At 40.6% G+C, this 21,504-nt stretch overlaps 1 protein-coding gene across 5 annotated transcripts in view; it reads right to left on the bottom strand.

Moving 5' to 3' along the window:
• Positions 1–21,504, bottom strand: part of RASSF8 (Ras association domain family member 8) — a 71,715-nt gene that overhangs the window by 30,288 nt on the left and 19,923 nt on the right. For all 5 annotated transcript variants that reach the window (XM_039708050.1, XM_039708051.1, XM_039708053.1 and 2 more), the window contains one exon: positions 3,428–3,510. The gene's annotated coding sequence lies outside the window, so the exon portion shown is untranslated. The remainder of the gene's footprint in view (positions 1–3,427; positions 3,511–21,504) is intronic.

The raw sequence follows: 21,504 nt of genomic DNA, 5'->3' as shown, positions 1-21,504 counted from the left end.
AAGTAAAGGAAAAGAAGCCTTAAATGAGAAAGCAAGAAACCTCACATAATAAAAATGTGACCAAGTGAGGAATAGGAAAGAAATTAGTGCACATGACATGGTATCTTCATTTTCAGATCTGCCACCCCACCCGTCTGAACAAGTGCAACACAGACAGCAAGGAAACAAGAGGTACTTTGTGCAGTGTGAGGTTCTCAAGTGGGGAAGAGAGATGAGAGATGAAAAGTATCTCTTGTAATGCAAAGAATGGAGCAAAACTCAAGGATCCCAACAACACCACTGTCAAAGAAAACTTTTTTCCTGTAGTGACTCAGTGCGCAGGCAGCAGGAGAAAGGTATGCATCCAGCAAAGCTGAGACAGACAGGATAAGCAATGAGAACCTGAGAGGCAGCAGTTTTTGCTTGAGATTATTCCTCACCTCAAGCAGAACTCACCAGCATGTCAAAACAAAACTCTCCCTGAGCCAGAGATCCTCTCGGAGAGCATCCAGGAATTTCTCCCACCTATTAATGCCTGTCAGTAGATACCACTCAAAGGTGAAGGGCAGAAAATCATGAGCTCAATGAATGGAGTATTTTCTGATTCATGACACTCTGATGAAAAAGGAATTGCACTCTGCTTCCATGGCTCTGGAAGGGAGCACACACATTTCTAAGCCCAGCCAGCAGAAGTATCTGCCCAGCCCAGGTAGGTCAAAGACATCTAAACCATGACAAACACAGGCCACAAAACAGCTGGTGGATACAAATCGTCAGTGCTCACAAACCAACAGTCTGGCTTTGTTGCTTATCAAACATCCCAGAAAATGCAATACCACTATGCAGAAAAACATGAAGCAGCATTCTGTGAGTGAAAGCTTCTGAAGTGAGTCCTAAAACATTTTTGTCAAGTGTATTTAAGACTTTGTATGAGTTAATTCAACTCATTATACCTACTCTGAACTTCAAAGAAAAAGTTATATCTATTTTTGTCTGCTCTTCATATTTAAAGTTTAAATATTGAAAGAAAAATATTTCCCAAAGTTAACTCCTCTGATTTAGTGCCCACTTGTGCTGCCAGAGTGAGTAAAAGTTCTGTTCCTTTTCTTCATTATTTTATTTATGGATTAACACTGAATAAAAGTGGATTTTTTTTTTTCTTAAAAGTACAAAAATCTATCATTACTCCATGATTTCAGCTGGGGAAAAAAAAATTTATTAAAACACATAGTACAAGCGGACCCTGTCTTGTGCCCCAAAGCAGACAGCAAAATAAAGTCATGTAACAACAACAAATTACATTAGTGATGCTTAAGGCAAAAAACCCAAACTGGTTTATTCAAAACAAGCAAAGGTAGATAAGTCACTCTCCCCATGTGAGGATGCGCAGGCACCATCCTAATGAATTTCCAGCAGGCAAATAACTTCTGCTCTCATACAAAAAATCATTCAGAGACAGTAACTCACATGACCTGTTTCAAAGTGACAAATAAAGGAGTGACACTGCAGTCACCTGGCAGCTGGCCACAAACTCGCTCCACTGAAAGGAATTTATTCAAGATAGAGTCAACAACAAATTCTTAAATATTTCAACTTGGCAGAAGAAAACCTGGCTCAACACCACTATATTCCAACCTTCCTGGAGTTCCAGGTTAACATACGTATATTTGCTCTGGCTAAGTGTCACCCGAGAAAAATAAGAGACCAGTGTCTAAATTCTGTGTGCTGGTTCAGCCAGCAGGACTGTCCCCATGGCTGGTACCACCTCCCACACAAACCATTGCACCCCTTTAGCAAGAAGATGTTGTTGGCTGAGGGCAGCAATTAATGCTCTGGATAGGTTTGCTTTAGAATTAATCCACTTATGTGCATTAAAGAGGCATGTAACATGCCTAGAATGTAGGGCTGAAAGTGCTTTAATGAATAACCCAAAACACCTCTCAAACTGAGGCAACTTAAGACAAGCCTGAAGCCAGACTCTAGCCAACACAGCATTTTGGGTGCTGTACATATGGACAGATGCATCCACAGACGTACCACCCTTCAGCAAAGCTCCTCTTCACCATAAAGAGTGCATTTTCTGTATGTGCATTGATATTTCTACTAGTTCTACACTGTATTAAGGATCATGAAAGCATCCATCCAATGCTGCTTTGCTTCAGCTTTTCCTGTAGTAAGATAAAGCCGTTGTACCTTTATCCTTATCTGTACCTCTGATACACAGAGCATGGGACAAGCTGTCATTGTGGCAAATGAATAAGGCATTTTAATTTATTTTGTTCTATTGGTCCCTCAGCTGCTTCAGTTATCAACATAAGACGGCTACAAATACTACATTTGCAATAGAAGGAGTGGTAAAATGGCAATATACACACAGAAATGAAAAAGGTGGTGTGACTGCTATGAAAGTCTATCACTGAGAAGCTGATGTGTACACAAAAGGCAAATCAGCTTTAAACAAGGCCTGTAAATGGTGACAAGCCAGAGAAGAAGCTGCATTCTCAGGCTTTTTCTCACTTGATTCACCAGCCACATCATAAAACAGGGACTCAAAAACTCAAACCAATAAGAAAAAACAAATGCGTAATCTGAAAGTATGTATTTCAGTCTAAATTCTGATGTTTTTCCTGTATCAAGGATTCATCACGTTGCCAGGAAAAACACCACCTGCTACTTTTTTTGATTTTTGGCAATGTCTGAGTGGCCAAGCTGGGGACAACTCCTTACAGTAAATCACAGAATCATTAAGGTTGAAAAAGATCTCCAATATCACGGAGTCCAACCTTTGATCAAACACCACCTTGTCAACCAAACCAAAAAGAAACACCAGTTGTTTCTTGAACACCTCCAAGGATGGTGACTCTTCCTCTCTGGGCAGCCCATTCCAATGCTTAACAAGCCTTTCAGTAAAGAAATTCTTTCTCAAGTGAAGATCTGCTGCCCAGGATCATCCAACAAGCAGAGGAGCCAAGGACAAAAGCCTCCTTTCATTTCACACTCCCTAGTGACAGGTTAACTGTGGGCCCCCCTCTTACACAGAAGGAAGGTGCATATCCATGGAGATCACACCACCATAGGAGAGAAAAACTCAGCAGGGCAGGTCTGGCCAGAACACAACTGGTTAGAGAAGACATTGCACAGAGCAGGGGACCTGGGATCTTGCTCAGGTTACTCATCTTAGGAAAAAAGGGGGAGTGATGAACTTATGAAGCTGCCCCATCCCTGGAAGTGTTTAGGGCCAGGTTGGACGGGGCTCTGAGCAACATGGTCTGGTGGAGGGTGTCCCTACTCATGGAAGGGGGTGGAACGGACAATCTTTAAGGTCCCTTCCAACCCAGGCCATTCTGTGACTCTAAGTTTTAGAGTTTTCTGAATGCTTTATGTGGAAGTACTTTCAGAAGAGAGCAGGGAAACTCTTTCTTGGAGGGTTTTGGTGCTAGCTTCTTACCTGCAGATAAAGACAGAGATGTCCGCTTATGCACAATCTGCTACTCCAGGCATCAGTGTTCACTCTGCTGACGAGGGCAGTTCCTAGAAGGAGAAAAAGATAAATATTGTTATACATTAGTGAAACAAACTTCTTGAGGATGAAGTTTTATTCGTCCTCCTTCAGTCTTTTGGAAAAACACCATGTTCACCTGGCACCTATAGATCTACAACAGCCTGGTACACACAAGCGGTATTTTATCTTTGAAAAGTTAATGCAAAAGAAACTTGGAATACTGCTATTTGCCGCTTCTTATACCTGGTGTGACATGTTCCTGCTATAAATAACTAAGTGTGGTAAACAACAATTCAACAGCTTTCCAGAACATCAGGAGGAAAAAAACCAACCAAACAAACAACCCCCCCAAAAAACAAAACAAAAAACAAAACAAAACAAAAAACCACAAAAACAAACAAAAAAAACCCAACCAAATCCTAAGCACTGTATTAGGTAGTCAGGAGCATCTACCACTGGTAAATTGTCAATATAGGAGATTGTGAAATAATCTTTCCCATTTTTCTTTTTAGGGAAAATAATCCTCAGACTGGATAACTTCCAGTGTATAACCCTCCAAGTGCTCCAGTGCTGCACACCCTGACTCCCTCACGGCAGTGAATCGCAAGCAATGTATGCACAAACAGCCAAACAAACTGGGCAAAAGGTAACAAATCCCAACTGCTGATTAAGACTAATAATCAGCTTGGAAGGGATGCTTACTAGAACAATGTTTAACAGCATCATTGTGACAGACATGGCCTAACATTATGGCACAGCCAAGGAGAACATGTGAGATGTGGTTATTTTTAAGCCTTCATGACCAAATATTTGAGTTATATTCTAAAGGAATATATCTATTATGTGTAACTCTACATGGGAACTTTATAGAGTGCAGCATGGAAAAACAGCTCTAAATCAGAAAAACTTGCCACTGGTATTTCAGCATCTCCTCTACCACTGTTGTCAGACATTGAATTTTGTCCAGACAAAATGTCTGTCTCCTAATAGCTATCTGATGGAAAGATGTAATAAGTACCAACTCCAGCATAAGAACATCATAAGAGTTCAGAAAACAACAAAATCCTCCTAACGATCTGGAAAGAAGGGAAGTCTGTAAAATACTAAACCATGCACACCATGCATCAAAGTCCTACAGAAGTAACTGCATCTCTCATTATAGCCCAAAACGCCACAACAGCACATTCAGGAGCTCCAAAAGTCTCAGGCACATATAATTTTTACCATGACTGATCGAATATGCAGCTTTCATTCATAAACTGATATTAATTAAATTTCTGGGTTGCCACTGTATGTTTTTGTGATGTTTTGTGCTTTCCACTCTGCAGACCCACTAACATTTACTAACAGTTCGCATGAGCATTTAGCTCTGAAATGAACAGAATAATTTTTTGCGAATTTACATTTCTCAACTGAGAAGCTGTAACTTAATAGAAGGAAGATATGCTTATTAATCTCCTTAATTTACTTCATTGCAGTTCCATCAGAGAGCATTCCTTTAAGTTCTCTACTCAGGTTTATTCACTGCATAGTCCTAAGTAGGGTCAAACAGTCATAGAAAATGCAGAACATTCATCTAATCCAACACATCAGGTTAAAGCACCAGTGCTTGAGCCCCAGTCACTTACAATCCCCACTTACACATGTTAGATTAGGAAAATAAATCTGGTTTTAGAATACAGATGGTGAATTAGTTAATCCAGAGGAACAGATGCTTGAATTTTGCTGAGGGAGGGAGAGATAGAGAAGAGAGAAATAATCACCCTAAACTATGAAAACTTAGGTTTGAGATGCTAAAATTGTCTTCATCTACTGCAAACTGATAAACTGCCAATACACAAATAGCAAACATCTCAATTACCACTGTTTTTTAATTACCCCAGGACACTTTATACAGAGAAGAGTAGATTCTGAACCTGGGAGTAGAGTGGCTGTGATGCTGATCCAGCAGCAGGCACTGACACTTCTGCTCCAACAGAGCTGCATTATCTGCAGCTCTGTTGAAACCCTAAAGCTCCTCTCAGACCACTCTGCAAACTGAGTGGGAAGGAGTAAGGATAAGAGCCACATTCTGTCCTTAGGGACCTCTATTCAGCCATTTCCTCTTTGTTTTCCTCAAGCCATACGGCTTCCTGACAAAATCTGTACAAACAATAAATCCATTAATCAAAGCCACTGCTAGAGCAAAAGGCTTTTTTCCCCCCCTTTCCCTTCATCAATCCAGACATTTTAATGGAGATGTTTTACGTATTTTATTTTATGAAAGTCCCGAGGAAAATACTGAAGCGGTCTTTGTTCTCACATTGCAGCCCCAGTTCCAGTTCGTACTTGTAGAAGGAGATCCTCACATAAAATGCAGAGATACAGACATAGAGAGAAGTCAGTCAAACCAACAAGAAAGGAGTCCAGCTTAGTTGAATCTTAGCAGAGATAGAGTATAAATTGCTACCTAGGTCCACTGGCATACTATCTCAAAAAACCAAAAGTTACAAAGAAAACATAATTAACAGAAGTAGGTAAAATAAGAGAGGCATTAAAAGTCTATTCCCACAAGGCTCTGAGGAGATGCACACATGCAAATGCCACAAGTAGCTCAAAGGAAGAGCTTCTCTTAAGAGATGCCACAAAAAAGGACTTCCCCACATGAAAGGAACTCAGCAGGAGGGAGGATACAGAAAGCAGCAAGATTTCTACTTCTTGTAGGTGGAAAACTCCCTTTCCAGAAGGTGGAAAGATCTCCCACTCCTTTGAAAGCAGGGAGAAGAACACTAAACCCAAACCTAACCAGAGTCATTCTTTCACCAAACTAAACATACACTGGAGGGACTGCTGGAAATGCAAGCTGCCTGTTTTGATGATCTATTCCCATGCAGGCTTTTCCCAAAACTTCTTTGACTGAAATTTCATTAGTCAATAGTCTGCAGTGCAGGAAGACTGGGAAGAACAAGAAATTACTTTCCAACTCAGGTGGTCTCTTGCAGTCACACACTTCTAAAGCAATTGTGGCCCTTCCACTCACATGGAAGGAAAACAAGATCGGCATGGCAACAAATCTTTTTACCTTAAATCGTGTTTTATTTTCTTCACAGCTGGCCTACAACTTACTGAATGACCAAAACTGTTCCACAGTTCATGTCAGCAAAAACAACCCTCTGTTTAAATGAAGTTCAGGAAACGCAAAGCAGCTTATGACACTGACAAAGACCTTACAGAGAAAGAGCATTTAAAAAGGTGTGAAGTTCACTTTCCAAAACTTGGAGCAAGGTGGTTTTGTTTTGGTTTTATTCTTTTCTTCTTTTTTTTTTTTTGGGGTGGGGGGGTGGTGTTTGCTTTTTTTTTTAATTCAGGAAAGCAGCATTCTTGATTAAATGCAGGAAATCTTTGAAATTACATCCCTTTCTGTCTTCATTGAATTAAATAACAATTAGCCACAAAGAAGAAGAAAAAAATACAGAGCTTAGAAAGTTTGAGTCATCTTCAAGGAGAAACATCTAATGTTAACAAGGTCAGAACATTTCAGTCAGTTCTTGTGGGTAATGGGAAATACAAGATGTTAGCTTCTACTCCTATCAAGGCAATGACAACTCTGAAAGACTGCAGATATCACTTGGAGCCTACACCACTATAAATTATTAGCCTTGAGGCCACAGCCTAGAAAGATACAACATCATATCCAAAGTACAGATGGATTTGTGGATGCCTTGAGGTAGTGATGAAAGGTGTGTTTGTTTTGGACAAGGCAGTAAGGAAGATCAGGTGCTGCCAGCTAGGGAAGCCTTTTACCACATCTGGGGCAGATGGTCCCAATTATCTTCTCATCACTGCTAATCAGAAGTCATCCTTCAGCAGCTATATAATAACCTATGTAAAAATAAACCTGGGATTGGTGTTTGGCTTCTAGAAAGGGGAGAGCTTGCCTGTCACAAGTCAGTCAGTGCAGGCAGCATCCTGTCTTGGAGTCTCATTTACAAGCCTGTTGTATGAAGCTCTGCAGGTGCAAGATGGTGTCTTTGCATCAGGTGTGAAAACTTAGGGGCACACCAATGGGGAGGAAAAGGCAGTTCTCCCTCCTGTCAGCTCACTCTTCTCTGCCCTGACCCTATTGATAAACAGCATGTGCTCCCAAGTTAACAGGATCTCTATCACCCTGCTTTGTCTACCGCTGTTACCTATGGGAACAAAACTGATCCAAACTGGAAGCAAGATACATTATTTGGAGAATATAAAGAGCATGAAGCTCTTCATGTCTTCACTGACTGAAGCCACTTGTTGTTCATGTCCTCACTTGACTGTTGAAGTGGCCAGTCATAAGATCCAAAAATTTTATTGCCTCTCTTCCCTGAGCAACCTAACACCTCAAATAGAATTGAGAAAGGATTTGTCCAGCCCAGACTTCACTGCACCATTAAGTCCCACACCCTGTTTTAGCAGGAGCAACACCATTTACATCCCAGAAAAGGTGCTTCTTTGTTACTGCTATTTAGCTCTTTTCAGGAAGAGAAAAAAACTGCTTACGTTCAAATTCAGCCCCAAACTACTCCTTATTTGCCCACAACAATGCATCCTAGTTCTTTAAGGTCTACTGTGTTGATGAAAAGCAAGGGCTAAAAAAATGTTGACACATAAACCAAGAAGAGTGAAATTAAAATTATAAAGAAAAAGATGTAAAAGAAAAGTCTTGACTGAGATCTCCAGAGTTCTGCCTGTCATTTGTCTCCTTGCAAGTACATGAAGGGCATCTGATTTTGAGGAACAAGAGGCTTGAATTCATTTAATACGTTTCTAAGCCTTTAGAGTTACAGTTGTTGAGAAAAGAGAAGAAGAAAAACACTTGAAGTGATTTATTTTCTTTTTGTTTAAACAACACAGCCAGGAGAGCCCTGGCACATGATCTTAGAGGACATCAGAGCAGAATACCCACAGGTAGAGCATGTTGCTTTCTCTTCCTCCAAATGAACGCTTTATTTTGCGACCCTGGTGATTAAAACCCTATTACTCCAGGATGAAAAGGGGGTGCTGATACAGCAGAGAACCATCACAGCTCACCCACAGACTCACCTGCACATCCAACTCTATTCCCTCATCCTCGCAGCTGTGCCTGGAAAACACCAGGCGAATTGTACAGAAACCAGGAGCTTCTCTTCTTGTCAGCAAGACCACTTTGTTTTTTTCAACACAGGAGGCACTGAGGTGTCACACTCACTGACAGGAGGAATGCTTTCCTCTGCTTCCTTCAGCAGCCCTGAAAGCAGGATGGTTCCAACAAGCTGCTGATCAGAGGATTCCCTCCCAAAACACTGCCCTGGCCACACCGCTGTGGTTCCACAGTCAGGCTTACTTCACAAGGTAATTATTCAACAGAACAGAACAACAGAGAAAGTCATGGCAATAATTCGCTTTGTTGTTGAAAATTTCTTTTTCACTCACTGTCAAACCCAAGTCTACCCTTTGATTTAAAGGGAGCATCTCCCTCACTTTACATTCCTGCCTTACCTGCACAATTTCACACTTGACTACTAATTCTTCAAACACAGCAAACTCCTGCCATACCTACCTATGACTAAGTATTTTGCACTGGTTCTCAGAAAAGCATGTATAAGGAAGCATATTTAAAGAAAAAGAACAAGAGACTGAGTAATACAGTCAAGCAGCATTTAGCAGAAATCAGGATTAGGCCTGGCTATTCACATACCCACTGACCTGTTTGGGTTGGAGGTTAGCTCTTGTTATTAATCCTAGTGGCTGGAACTACAAGAAGGCACTTTAAAGGAATGATTCAAGTTAAAACATGTATTTCATTATCATGCACATCTCTGAAAAAGTACAGTTGGAAAAGTCATCCAGGTATTTAGGCAACATAGAAGGGGTAGCACACAAAAACAGAAGTATAATGACATGGCATTTGTTTTAGTTTTTCTTTGAGGATATTTGACAGTAACTAAAAAAAAAAAAAGTAATAAGATTCTGGTTTATTTCCATTTGTATAGTTAAAACTATGTAGAACTAATGAAAAACAAACCCAAATCTCCCTTTCCAGAGGAGCTGTGACTGTCCCATCCCTGGAAGTATCCAAGGCCAGGCTGGATGGGGCTCTGAGAAACCTGGGATAGTGGAATCCCGCATGGCAGGGGGATTGGAGCAGGATGAGATTTCAAATCCCTTCCAACCCAAGCTATTGAAAGAGTTTATGATCCCTTTACCACTGAGCAGGTGTCCCTGCCTGCAGAATGACTGCACTGGTGGCAAAGCAGTGGCTCGCCATGCAGCCTGTATCTGCAGTACAGCCAGAACCCAACAGCCCCTCCATCTCGCTCACAGTTGATAGCACAATTCTTGACTAAACAATGCTCCACTTTCTAGACACTGCCAGAAAATTTCCATTTCCACATCATATTAATTTCTAGGCAATTCTTGAGAGCCTGTTCTATTTTTGAAAATAATGAAAGACTGCTGCTATTTTTGCAAGTACAAGCTCTTCTTTTCTGCTTCTCTAGGTTGTTTACACAGCATCCCTTTGTGTGATGATTTAGCCTGGTTTTGTATGAGCACCGAGGTAGGTTAGTTTGCAGAGCATCAGGAGCATAAAATAATTAAGATATCAGGATTAAACAGTGACTATTTGTAAATTCAAATTGATCCAGTTTAGGATTAACCCAAGCCAGCAAAAATATCCAGTGTCAGGTCACTTTCATCTGTAACATCAGCAGAATATTCAACATCATTCTGCATTTCCAAATAACCCTTTCAAGACTGCTCTCACCCAAACCAGTGATTTTACAGATGGTCTAAAGGTTAACTTCAATTACCCTTTTCTTGGCAAGGAGTCATAAGCCCCTGCTAATAACCCCGATTCCAGACTTCTTAGAAATGCACAGGACAAAGCAAAACATTTAAGACAGTACTCTCAGCAGCAGCAAAACTTGGCAGCTGACAGAGAAATCCAGCCCTTGTTCCAATGGCCTGCAGTGATCTCTTTTGTGACTGCCACCTTGCAGGCAGCGCATTGCTGCAGCCTTCCATCGGATTCCACAAACTCATCTTTTCCCCGTTTCCAAAGCACACAGCTCCACTGACACTTGAAAGCAGAATTCTGAACTATACCATTCTCCTGCCTGCTCCCTTTCTGTCTGGGCCACGTGGTGCCCCTCAGTTCTGAGTGAACTGGGTCAGCAATCAGATCCATATTTGTAAGAGCCAGAAGCTCACAAGAGTCCAGCAATATGCATAAGCCAATAAAACAAAACTGCTGAGAGGATAAAAGGAGCCTGTGAATTCCTCCCTGGCTATGCCAGTGCTCATCCACAAGGAAAGGACCCCACCAAAGCAAACAATTTTCACTCATGAGAGCCATCAAAAGCCCATCCCTTGGTTCTGCCTTGGTACACAAGGCAAAATGCTCAAGGGCCAAAGAGAATATATATCAACACATTAAGACATCTTTATTTGAGATGTCTTGAAAACAACTTCATTAATGTATGTGAAATATGGAAAAATGGACAATATGTAGTTTTCTTGTTTATGTCGAAACACCCTCAAAGTAACTCAATTTCAGTGTAAGAGTAATACAGTAAGTTTGTTATGCAATAATTTCTTTCAGGTAACTTGTGCCTGCAAATAGCTTCCATCTAATGAACTTCAAATGTGTTTAACTGAAAGCACAGAGTTGCAGTATTGCATTTTATTTAAATGGTATGCTCTGTCTCACCCCTCCAAAATGTATGGTATATCTGAAGCCTGTGGTCCTGCCCTGAACCATTATGTATCTGTAATCCCATTAGCACAAGTCTGATTCCGTGCCCATTTTCATTCTCCCTCTCAAACCATGCGAGCGAGACCAGTCGCTCTCTTAGCCTTCCCCACCTCTTGGCCCTTCCATCCCCTAGGCCCTCTCCTCCTCTCCCCCTCCTTCCCCCTCAGTAACCGTGCTGTTCCCGGGGATGGGACCCCCAATAAACCCTCTTCTAATCAGCACCCTCAGAAGCTATGTGGAGTTTCCTTGCCTGCCTGCTGCTGCCAGTGAACTCACAGCCTAGGGGGCCCACTGGGGTGCCCCCCCCCCCCAAAATGAATCCCAACACACACTGGCTAATAAGACGTAAAATACTAAAGTGAGCAGCTGTTACTTGTTTGATGTCTGTAAAAAACAGTTGCAGATGGCACCTGCAGAGAGCAAAGCCAGGCCTGCAAGCTTGCAGATTTCCAGCTTGCTCCACAAGCACTGTCCTTGGGGAAGATGAGTACACGCCATCAGTCCTTCATCCAACGTCCCTGTCCTGTGCCATCGCGTTCCCCTCTCAGGCTGTGTGAGGAAATATTATACGGATTATAACACCCCATTTCCCTAACCAAAGAAATACACATCTTACAGCAGCTACTGCTATTATATAACCACAGATTTCTTTTCATGTGGAGCTTTAATCTCTCACTTCATTATGTAGTCAAGAGATGCCAAAGTTCCTTTTTCTTTCCTTGCAGTTACCTGGGAGTCAATGGAAGACAAACACGGAGCTGATTTTTGCTGGATTTACTACACTCTGTCCGAGGAAATTTAATCAACCCTCTGTGCAACAAATTCCAGGTACATTTGGACCTTGCACAGGTGCAAGCGTAAGGCAAATGTGAGAGAGAGAAAAGTTAATTTCTCTATTGCAAGCCACTGCCTCCTTCCCAAACAGTAGGAAGTAAAGCCACAGCATTTCTCTCTCTTGAGACTTAGGAGAAACCCTGCAGAAAGTGATCGAGGCACAGCAGTTTCAAAACTAATTACAATCTCTAGTTAGACACTTACTGGTAGTTAATTAGCACCTGGGAGAGACAAGGGCCAACTCATCATCAGCTGCCAGGAAAAGCAATTGATGCTATTAAAGTCTTTGAAACTTATTTGTTTATTTGATAGTATAAAGGTACATAACAAGTTCTTGCTTCATCTACTACAAAACTTAATTTTTGTCATTGGCAACGCAACTAAACACTTCAAAGGTCACTAAATAATCAAGGAGAAAGCAACACTTTACTGTCCAGTTGTACTGTTCAGCTTATGGCAAAGACTGGTGCTGCACTGTTAAATCCACCTCCTCACATCTCAATAATGGAGTTGCTAAATGTAAATAATTTTAATGCAAACATTCAAACCAAGTTTTCTTATACAAACATGACCCCTAACAGTCAGTACTTGAATTCTCTGAAAAAGGTGTGGTTTTGGGGGTGACATGCAAGGCATGGAATGGGAGACAAGGAAAAGCTACTTTTATAGATGAGTGCTCAAGTCTACTAGCTCAAATAAAAAAAGGAAAGCAATCACAAAAAGGTTTTTAACAGCAAAGATGATACTGGGCGGATTAAAAAAATACCTTGTATAGCAAAGTGAAAATAAATCTATAAATCTTAACGGCATCTCTGCCTGTGGAGGGGGTTTAGACCAAGATGATCTTTAAGCTCCCTTTCAACCTAAATCAGTCTGTGATTCTAGATAACCAGATTCTCCAAGCACTGGAACAGTGAAATGAGAGAAAAATCTTCATATACACAAAGCTTTTTCTTCACAAGATCTTCAAAGCAGGGAATACTTTCTTTTTTAAATTTTCCTGATTAATAAAGTCCTCACATTAACCCCAGAGTCAGACCAAGGCAGAAGTCAACACTTTTATTCAAAGACCCTTACAGTTTAACAACCAGCTACTTACTTTTTTGTTTGCTTGGTGTTGGTAGGGGACTGTCAGACTCATTACCTAAAATTAAGTGCTCAACATAAGCCAGACAAAATGGAAAGATTTCTTCAGAGTTCAAAAGCAGGACTGAAGTCCTGCTGCCATTAGCAGAAAAAACAGGATAATAATCAAGATAAAGAAAAGCAGCAATAATGCCCATTGTGCCTGTTACACTGTTTTCAGACTTCTTTGGAACCGTCTCTCTCCTGATTTACAGCACTGGCCAGCAAACCCCCCAAATTCCCATTGAAAAGGTTCCATGCACTGTAACAACACGTGGGAGGTCCAACTGCTGTTGAAAGCCAGAGAGCTGCAAACACACGAGACCAACATGTTGTAAAGATGTACTGATACCTTTCAGAGTCCTGCTCAGTCAAGGCAGACCTGAAGCAAAGTGACCAAAAAATAGGCTGTCCTGGTCTACTGATATGCAACACTAAGTCTGGTTCTTTTGATGATTTTGCCATTTTTTGCTGTGTGTTTTTATCAAAGCTCTTCTTTCAATCACATCCAGACACAATTTTATAAGTTCTCCTCCTCCGCAAACATAGTTGTTTGCAAAACTGCAAACATTTTGTTAAAGGCATTACAAATCTAATTCACAGTATCACAGAATGGCCTGGAATGGAAAGGACCCTAAAGATCATCCCGTCCCAGCCCCCTGCCATGGGCAGGGACACCTTCCACTATCCCAGCTTGCTCAGAACCCCATCCAACCTGGCTTTGGACACTGTCAGGGATCCAGGGGCAGCCACAGCTTCTCTGGGCACCCTGTGCCAGGACCTCACCACCCTCAGATGGAGCAATTTCTTCTTCACATCCAATCTAAACCCGCTCTCTGTCAGTGTGAAGCCATTACCACTTGTCCTGTCACTCCAGGCCCTTGTCAAGAGTCTCTCTACGTGTTTCCTCTGGGCTCACTTTAGGCACTGGAAGGGCACAATGAGATCACTTCAAAGCCTTCTCTTCTCCAGGCTGAACAACCCCAATTCCCTCAGCCTTTCCTCCCAGCAGAGCTGCTCCATCCCTCTGATCTCCTTAGTGCCTCTCCTTTGCACTCTCTCCAGCAGCTCCCTCTCGTTCCTGTGCTGGGATTTTGAGATTATTTTAGTTAAAATTGACTCAGATCCCATCCAAATTACACCAATTCTGATGAGCTCTCACACTTTCAATTTCCAGAATTTATATGAAAACCAAGAAACAGCTAATTAAAGCCTTAGGCTAGTTTCTTCCCTGGGGGCAAACGGAATCCACCTACACACAAAATTTAGAAAACAGTCAATAGCAAAGTGTAAATATTGCCTGAAATGAACATAATCAATGAATCAGCTTTTGAAACTGCAAATGTAACAAAGAGGCTGAACAGAATGTTTTAACCTTCTATGAAAATAACAGACTAACAATGTTAAAAGGCTTTTGGAGGCTAAGAGATGCACAGCTTGTTTCTATAAAAAGTCTAATGCTGACTTATTTAAAAATACTCTCTTGCTGCAACACCCAAACAGCAGGTGGGTACACAACACCACCAGAGAGCTGAGACACAGAAACAACCAAACTGAGAGCACAAGACTTGCATAGTGACCAAACTCCATCACAAACCTGCAGGACAGCACTAGCTCTCTGAAAATTATTTCAGGAAAAATTCTTTATGTTTCATACCACTTAGTGAAAGGCTCAGAAGGTACCAAGTGATGAAACGACCCAAACAAAAAGCTCAGATCTTGGGAATACTTAGCCGGTGACAGGATAGCTGGGAGCTGAACAAGAAAATCCTCACTAACTTTTCTGTATTTACTCAAGACACATACAGACCAGGAATTTGATTGGCTCATTCATCCCTTTGCTAATTCCTACAAGGACACAAGACAATTCCACCTCCAAAGAAATCAGTACAAACCAGTAATTACCTCAATGTGCCTCAATGATGCCCTTAAGCAGGCAAATACTTCCTTACAGAAATGCAATATAGACATCTAAACTTCCACTGGGCAGAAACAAGTATCACCAGAAGGTCTGCATTTGTATTCCTTCTATTGTGTGCTTTCTTGTTGCACCATCAAGTACAATCTGCACAGCATACTCTTTAAGCTAATTCTTTGTGGAAAAAAACCCCACAAAGAACACTCAGTTATTAATAATAATCCGTAAGTATTATGTTAAGGACACACCAACTCAGTTGACTTAGCATAGTTATGCATTAAAACGATCAAAAGCTTTAAAGGACGTTTACATAGTTTCCAAGATTAGCCAAACACTAAGTGAAAATCCTACTTCGTGGTGAGAAAACGGGCCACTTCTCAGTACATTACCGACATCTCAATTTTTTGAGTTAAAAGCCACATTCAAACATTTTTACTTGACACTGCTGTTTGTAATCACTGGACAACATCTGAGTTCAGGCAATCTCTTCAGCTGGAAGAGACATCTATAGCAATGAAAATTTTATTCAGCTTCATAAAAAAGTATCAACCTACAGCACTCTTTATAACATAATACACCAGTTGCACACAATATTAAATTCAGCTGAATTGACTGAGAATCCTGTTTGCTGACAGAAGTTAAAAAAAATAATTAATTTTTCACCTGATGGATTACAGCTAAATCATTCTATACTGTAAACTGGTTCTCTGCCACAGCACCAACTTCCTGTGTTGAGACTTCTCTTCCATATTTCTAATATCAGAGTTTTCAACTGAAACTACTGCTTAGGTAACTTCTAGAGTTCTATAAACAAAACAACATTCTACATATTGGTTATGAGGGCCCAACCTTAACTTGCCACGTGGATACTCTGGGCTAAAAAAAACACAGAGCAATGGGGTGACAGTGCCAGACAGAAGCACTTTTAACTTGTCACCAAAAAGATTTATTTTGCTACCAAAATCGACCAATTGTGGGTTAGTTCTACTTTCCTTTGCCAAATTTCCTTCAGGAACACTGTAGCTCCTTGTTCTTTGTGTTAGTCCAGGTCTGCAAGGCACCAAGGAAAGGAAGAGATGTAGAGGCCAGGTAAGCAGTTTTAAAATAATTCTGTATGTATATGAATCACAGGATTCATGTTAGTAATTCTGGCAAAAGGACTACAACAGTATGGTTGGCAAAGCATTCCATCAGGTTTTAGATTTTTCCAACATCCACAGGAGGCACCCAGAAACAAGGGGAAAAACCAATATGAAGCACAGCAACGCAAGACTTTCACCACTGTGCTACACAGGAATCAATGTGACTCACTCACTGCTTATCTCAGCCTCCTATCAGCATTTTCAGGAACAAGCCTTCCCTGACCACAAGTAACAGCCTTCCCTGACCACAAGTAACAGCCTGCTAGAACTGATAGAAAAATCTAACAGCTGACCCACACACAAAAAAACCCCAAATCTGAAACACAGCCGCACCATGAACCAAACCTTAAAATTATTTGACACAGCATGAGGAGGACATGTTGGTTAAGGAATTAAGATCTCCACACCCCAGTGTGCTGGTGGTAGAAACTCTGTTCTTCAGGCATTCATTCACCACTAATGGCCAGAGGAGGAGTTCAGCAGGACAAAAAAGCATTATACAACCTGGAACAACTTTGCAAGTGATGGAGAAAGGCTTTGGAAATAAAGATATTCAGTAAAACAGCCCAGGAGTGCCACATTGCCAGGTACTGGATGCACTGATGCCCGTGGTACCTTCTCTGCAGAAGCCAAGAGCAGAGTGAAACACTGCATTTTTTGTTTCAGAAGATGAATGTAAGTTTAATTAGCCCAGATCTTTAGAGGAGGAAGCTAAATTTTTTAAAGCCATGTCCAACAGTGATGAGGATTAGGAGCAAAAAGAGTTATCTATATTTGATGGGTAGCTGAGGAACAAAATTATCAAACTCCACCAACATTAATACAACCAGACACTCTTGCTGTTCATTTTTCTCAGTTATGTTTTAGAAAGGACATTATTTTTTTATTATTTGAAAATAGAAATTATATTTCTCTACTATTGATTCCAGTCATTTCTGTCCTTCTTGCCCTTGAGATTCATTTCGTATAGAAAAGCACATACTTGACATAGGACACAATACCCCATATGAGAACAATTACTAGATTTTAGTAAAAGTGACCTGGCATCACCATGAAATTATTTCTTTGCTATAGAAAATATTTTTAAGATGGATATAAGATAGAACAAAAAACATTGGTTCAGTCACCTCCAAAAGAACACATTATAATAAAAGAGTGCATACAGGTAAGACATTTCACCAAGCTTGCATATTCACAATAAAAAAATTCCACCATATAACACAAACCCCATATTCTTTATGCTTCATTCTTGGAAACACAATCTTAAAAAAAATTAAAATCAGTTTTTAGGTTGAACCCACCAAAGCTGCAATGTTAACATCCCAGTATGCTGTTACACAATTATTAATAAATAATCTTTGGAAACACATTAAAATCAGAATCAGCATTTTCTTGACAGTTTGCCATTAACAGACAAATAATTTCATTTCTGCCAGTGTAGCAAGCTGGTAGCAATCCAACTTAAAAGTTATTCCATTTCAAGCTTGCTTCCTACCCAACATTAGGTGAAATTAGTTTACATTACTTGAACTAATGCAGTACAGGCAAGACTCCTGTCACTTGACCAGAAGAGCGCCTCATACATTGGATATTACTGCATTAAAATATAAATATTATTTTATTAAATTATTAAAATATAATTTAAACGTAATAAAATTTAACATTGCAGCACCCTAGCTGCACATCCTAGAAAAGCCCTTGTGCCCAGCAGCAGCTTTGCCATAGATGTAGATGGAAGACTCACAGGGAAATCTGAAGGGCAAAACAAACCTAGACCATGATTTCCCCACACAAATAATTGCTTTCATCTCACCATTTTGAACTGCAAGTTCATTCATCAAAACAAAGCTGTGTATTTGGAACATAAACCTCTCTTGCACATTTTTTTAATCCAAAAAGAAGCAAAAATTAGACAAAATGGAAAATTCAGAAAGTTCCTCATAAGTATAAAGCAGAACAGGTGGTGCTCTAAAGTCACAGCAATAATGCACAGCTACAAAAAGCCTAACCCAAAACCAACCTGAAAACCTGAAAAACATGAGTGGAATGCCTGTGGTATACTGCATCAAGTAATTACAGTGGTTTCGGTTGGAAAGGACCCCAAAAATCATCTCACTCCAACCAATTCCACTATCTCAGGCTGCTCCAAGCTCTGTCCAACCCGGCCTTGGACACTTCCAGGGATCCACGGGCAGGCACAGCTTCTCTGGGCAACCTGTGCCAGGGCCTCAGCACCCTCACAGGGAACAGTTTCTTCCTAAAATCTGTTCACCATCATTCAAACTATTTTATCTGTTATTGCTGTAGGAACGGGAAGATCAAATCTTTCATCTCTATTTGCAGCATGAAGAAATAACCCACATGCGGTCCAGTTCAGTGCTACAACCGATGCATCGTCAAGTACAGAACCAGCACTGCTGCACCATGTGAAAGCAGATACCAAGCACCCCAAAAGGCAAGTCACAATGCAGTAACAGAAGGGAAAATCCCATTTTTACACACCACTTGAAGGAAAACAAGAGACTAAGCAATGGCTTGACACCAATGTTAAGCTCTAAGAATGGTTCACATTAAAATCAAAGCAAGACGCAGTATCTCAAATAGCTGTTTAGACTCCAAAAGGAATTATCATTTGGAGCACAGAGGCTGATTCTGTTTAGCCAGCCACATTAATTAAATACACACTGCCTAAAATTAACCTGGAACTATGCACAGTATACACTGTTGTTGGAACCCAGGACATCCCTCTGGATGCCCTGGATGGCTCAAAGCCCTGGCAGGGGGGTCAGAGACCCTGGCAGGAAGCCAAACACACTTGGGAATTCAGTCTTAACCCAAGGAGCAAACTACCAGCCTTATATGAAGAATGACAAGTCACAAAAGTTTAAGTACCATAACAGTAGTTGTCACAGGGTGAAAGGTGGAATTTTGAAGAATTTTACTATGGGGGTCTAGGGCCAAGATGGAGGAATCTGGGCATTGTCCTGTCCTTCCTTCTTCTTCCTAGCCTCCATCTTCTTGGTGATGGTGGCATTTTGAGATTGGTTTAGAGTAGAAAGTCACTGTCTAACACAGGTGATAGGTATTGGAAAATAACTGTAAATATCAAATATGTAGTTTGTAGTATAAAAGACAACACCAGCCCCGTGGGCAGGGTGTGTGCCTCAGACTGACCTGCAGAACAGATCAGACGGAAAACGTTTTAGATAAGAAATAATAAACAGCCTTGAGAACAACAGCCGAAGATGTCTGACTTTTTCCTCGGACAGCTGGGTTGGGGAAAAGACACTTTTTTAACACACCTCGGGATCATCTCAACCAGAAAGAAAACCCCGAGGCACTGTCATAAAGGGGTGCAGGGGAAAACCATCAGTTTAAGACATATGCTCACAAACCAACCATAATTAGTATTCTATGGACTTCAGAATTGACTTATTATGCATATTAGTTGAAAGGCCAAAAGCTATATTTATAGCATGATTTATGGTCTACATAAACCCTAGAAATGTAAGATTTAGAGCTAAGTCACAAGGCAAAACCAGTTTAACCCAGGGTGTTGCTGTCATCAGCAAGGGGAGCTCTTCATCTCCTCCAAGTCGAGAGTTGGAAGTCACCATCTTCTTCTGGAAGCAAATCTAACTGCAGATCCGCCCCTACCAACATCCCCATGGGTTTGAGAGGCATGAGAGAGGTGGTTTTGTCTGCTGCTCACAGCACAGTACTTAAAACCCTCACATAAAGTAAAATCAGTTATACTCAAGTACAAGCCCCTACCTCTTTTATGGATAGAATGGCCAAATGTCTCTGACCCAGAGCATCCTAAGTGCTTCCCTTTTCCTCAGCTGTGTTACAACACAAGACTATGACATGCTGCTGTTTTTTCCATCCTTAAACAATGATTCTGGGGAAAACACAGATATTCTGAGTACTAATGAGGTTATTTTTTAATGCCATTAAAAGCCACTTGACCAGGACTGAGTGTGTGCTAGATAATGGATCAGAACACTCTTTAGAGTAATTCAATTACAACACAACTCCTTGAGCCTTCTAAAAATAAGGAGTATAATAGAAGGAGAGTGACTATTGGTGAGCAAACTGCATCTAAGAATGATGTGAATAAGAATCTCAGCTCTAAGATTCTGGGTGGGACAAGGACCTACTCACAGCCATCAACAATGGACTATTATCACCACAAAACGGACTTTTTTATTTATTTGTTTGTATGTGATTATTTTTATGTCTATTATCCACACATATTACATGAAGGTGGACAAGAGTTCAGCCTTTCTGTATTTCTAAAGTTTACCTTCATCTTGGCTTTCTACATACACTGAACAGAGCCTAGGTAACAAAATCCCTGGTAAACATAATCTGTTATGCTCTAACTGCATTAAACAGCATGGACAGAAAGCCTTTTTCAATGGGAACAAGATAACTCCCACTTGTGAAAAGAATGAAATATCACAGGATTTTGAGCTAGTCAGTAATGACACACTTCTTTCACACAAAGATTTCATGCACTAATACTCATCTTTTCCATTATTACTGATTTTTAATTTTTTTTTTCTTTAAATCTGTGACCTACACAAGTAGTGAGAAGTCAAGTAATTATAGGAGAACTGATCACCAGGCATGAAACAAGCAGCTGAATAATTGCCCAGCTGTGCATACAGATATCCTGTGTTGATCCTTTAAATAACACCCATGACACAGGAAGAGAAGCTGTGCTGAAGCTTCATTCAGGTTTTCATATTTGTCTATTTAAATTCATATACAAGATCAGAAACACCAGCACAACAAAACAATTTTTGCATGTTAAAGCAGCTCCTCAAGTAACATTTCAAAGAAGATTAGAAGCTCCATTGGATTACACGATGTTCCTGCATTTAGCTGCAGGTAGTTTGGGAATTTTCTCCCTAATTCAAGTTTATTACCTTGCACATGTACCTTTTTAGAACTTGTCTTTAGCTTTTAAACTTACTGATTGCTGGAACAGAGAACAGAAGCCTTTGCCAAATTATCATTATGGCAACACCTTTCAAGCATAAGGCAAATTTTCTAATACAAACAAATAAGGTTTCTTGGCTTTACAGGTAACATCAGAATTATTTAATTATGCTAATTTCTGACTGTTTCTCTCATAACCCTGTATCTGTGCTGTAAGAAAAAATCCAAGTCTCTTTCTCCCAGCTGCTGGCTTATACTGGCAAATTCCAATCAAATTCCAGCCATCACAGCAGGGAAGAGTTGCCCA

The sequence above is a fragment of the Passer montanus genome, unplaced genomic scaffold (assembly GCF_014805655.1).
Source record: "Passer montanus isolate IOZ18808 unplaced genomic scaffold, ASM1480565v1 scaffold20, whole genome shotgun sequence".
Classification (NCBI taxonomy): domain Eukaryota; kingdom Metazoa; phylum Chordata; class Aves; order Passeriformes; family Passeridae; genus Passer; species Passer montanus.
Note: the sequence above shows the minus strand (reverse complement) of the source record. Positions and strands in the feature narration are given on the sequence as shown.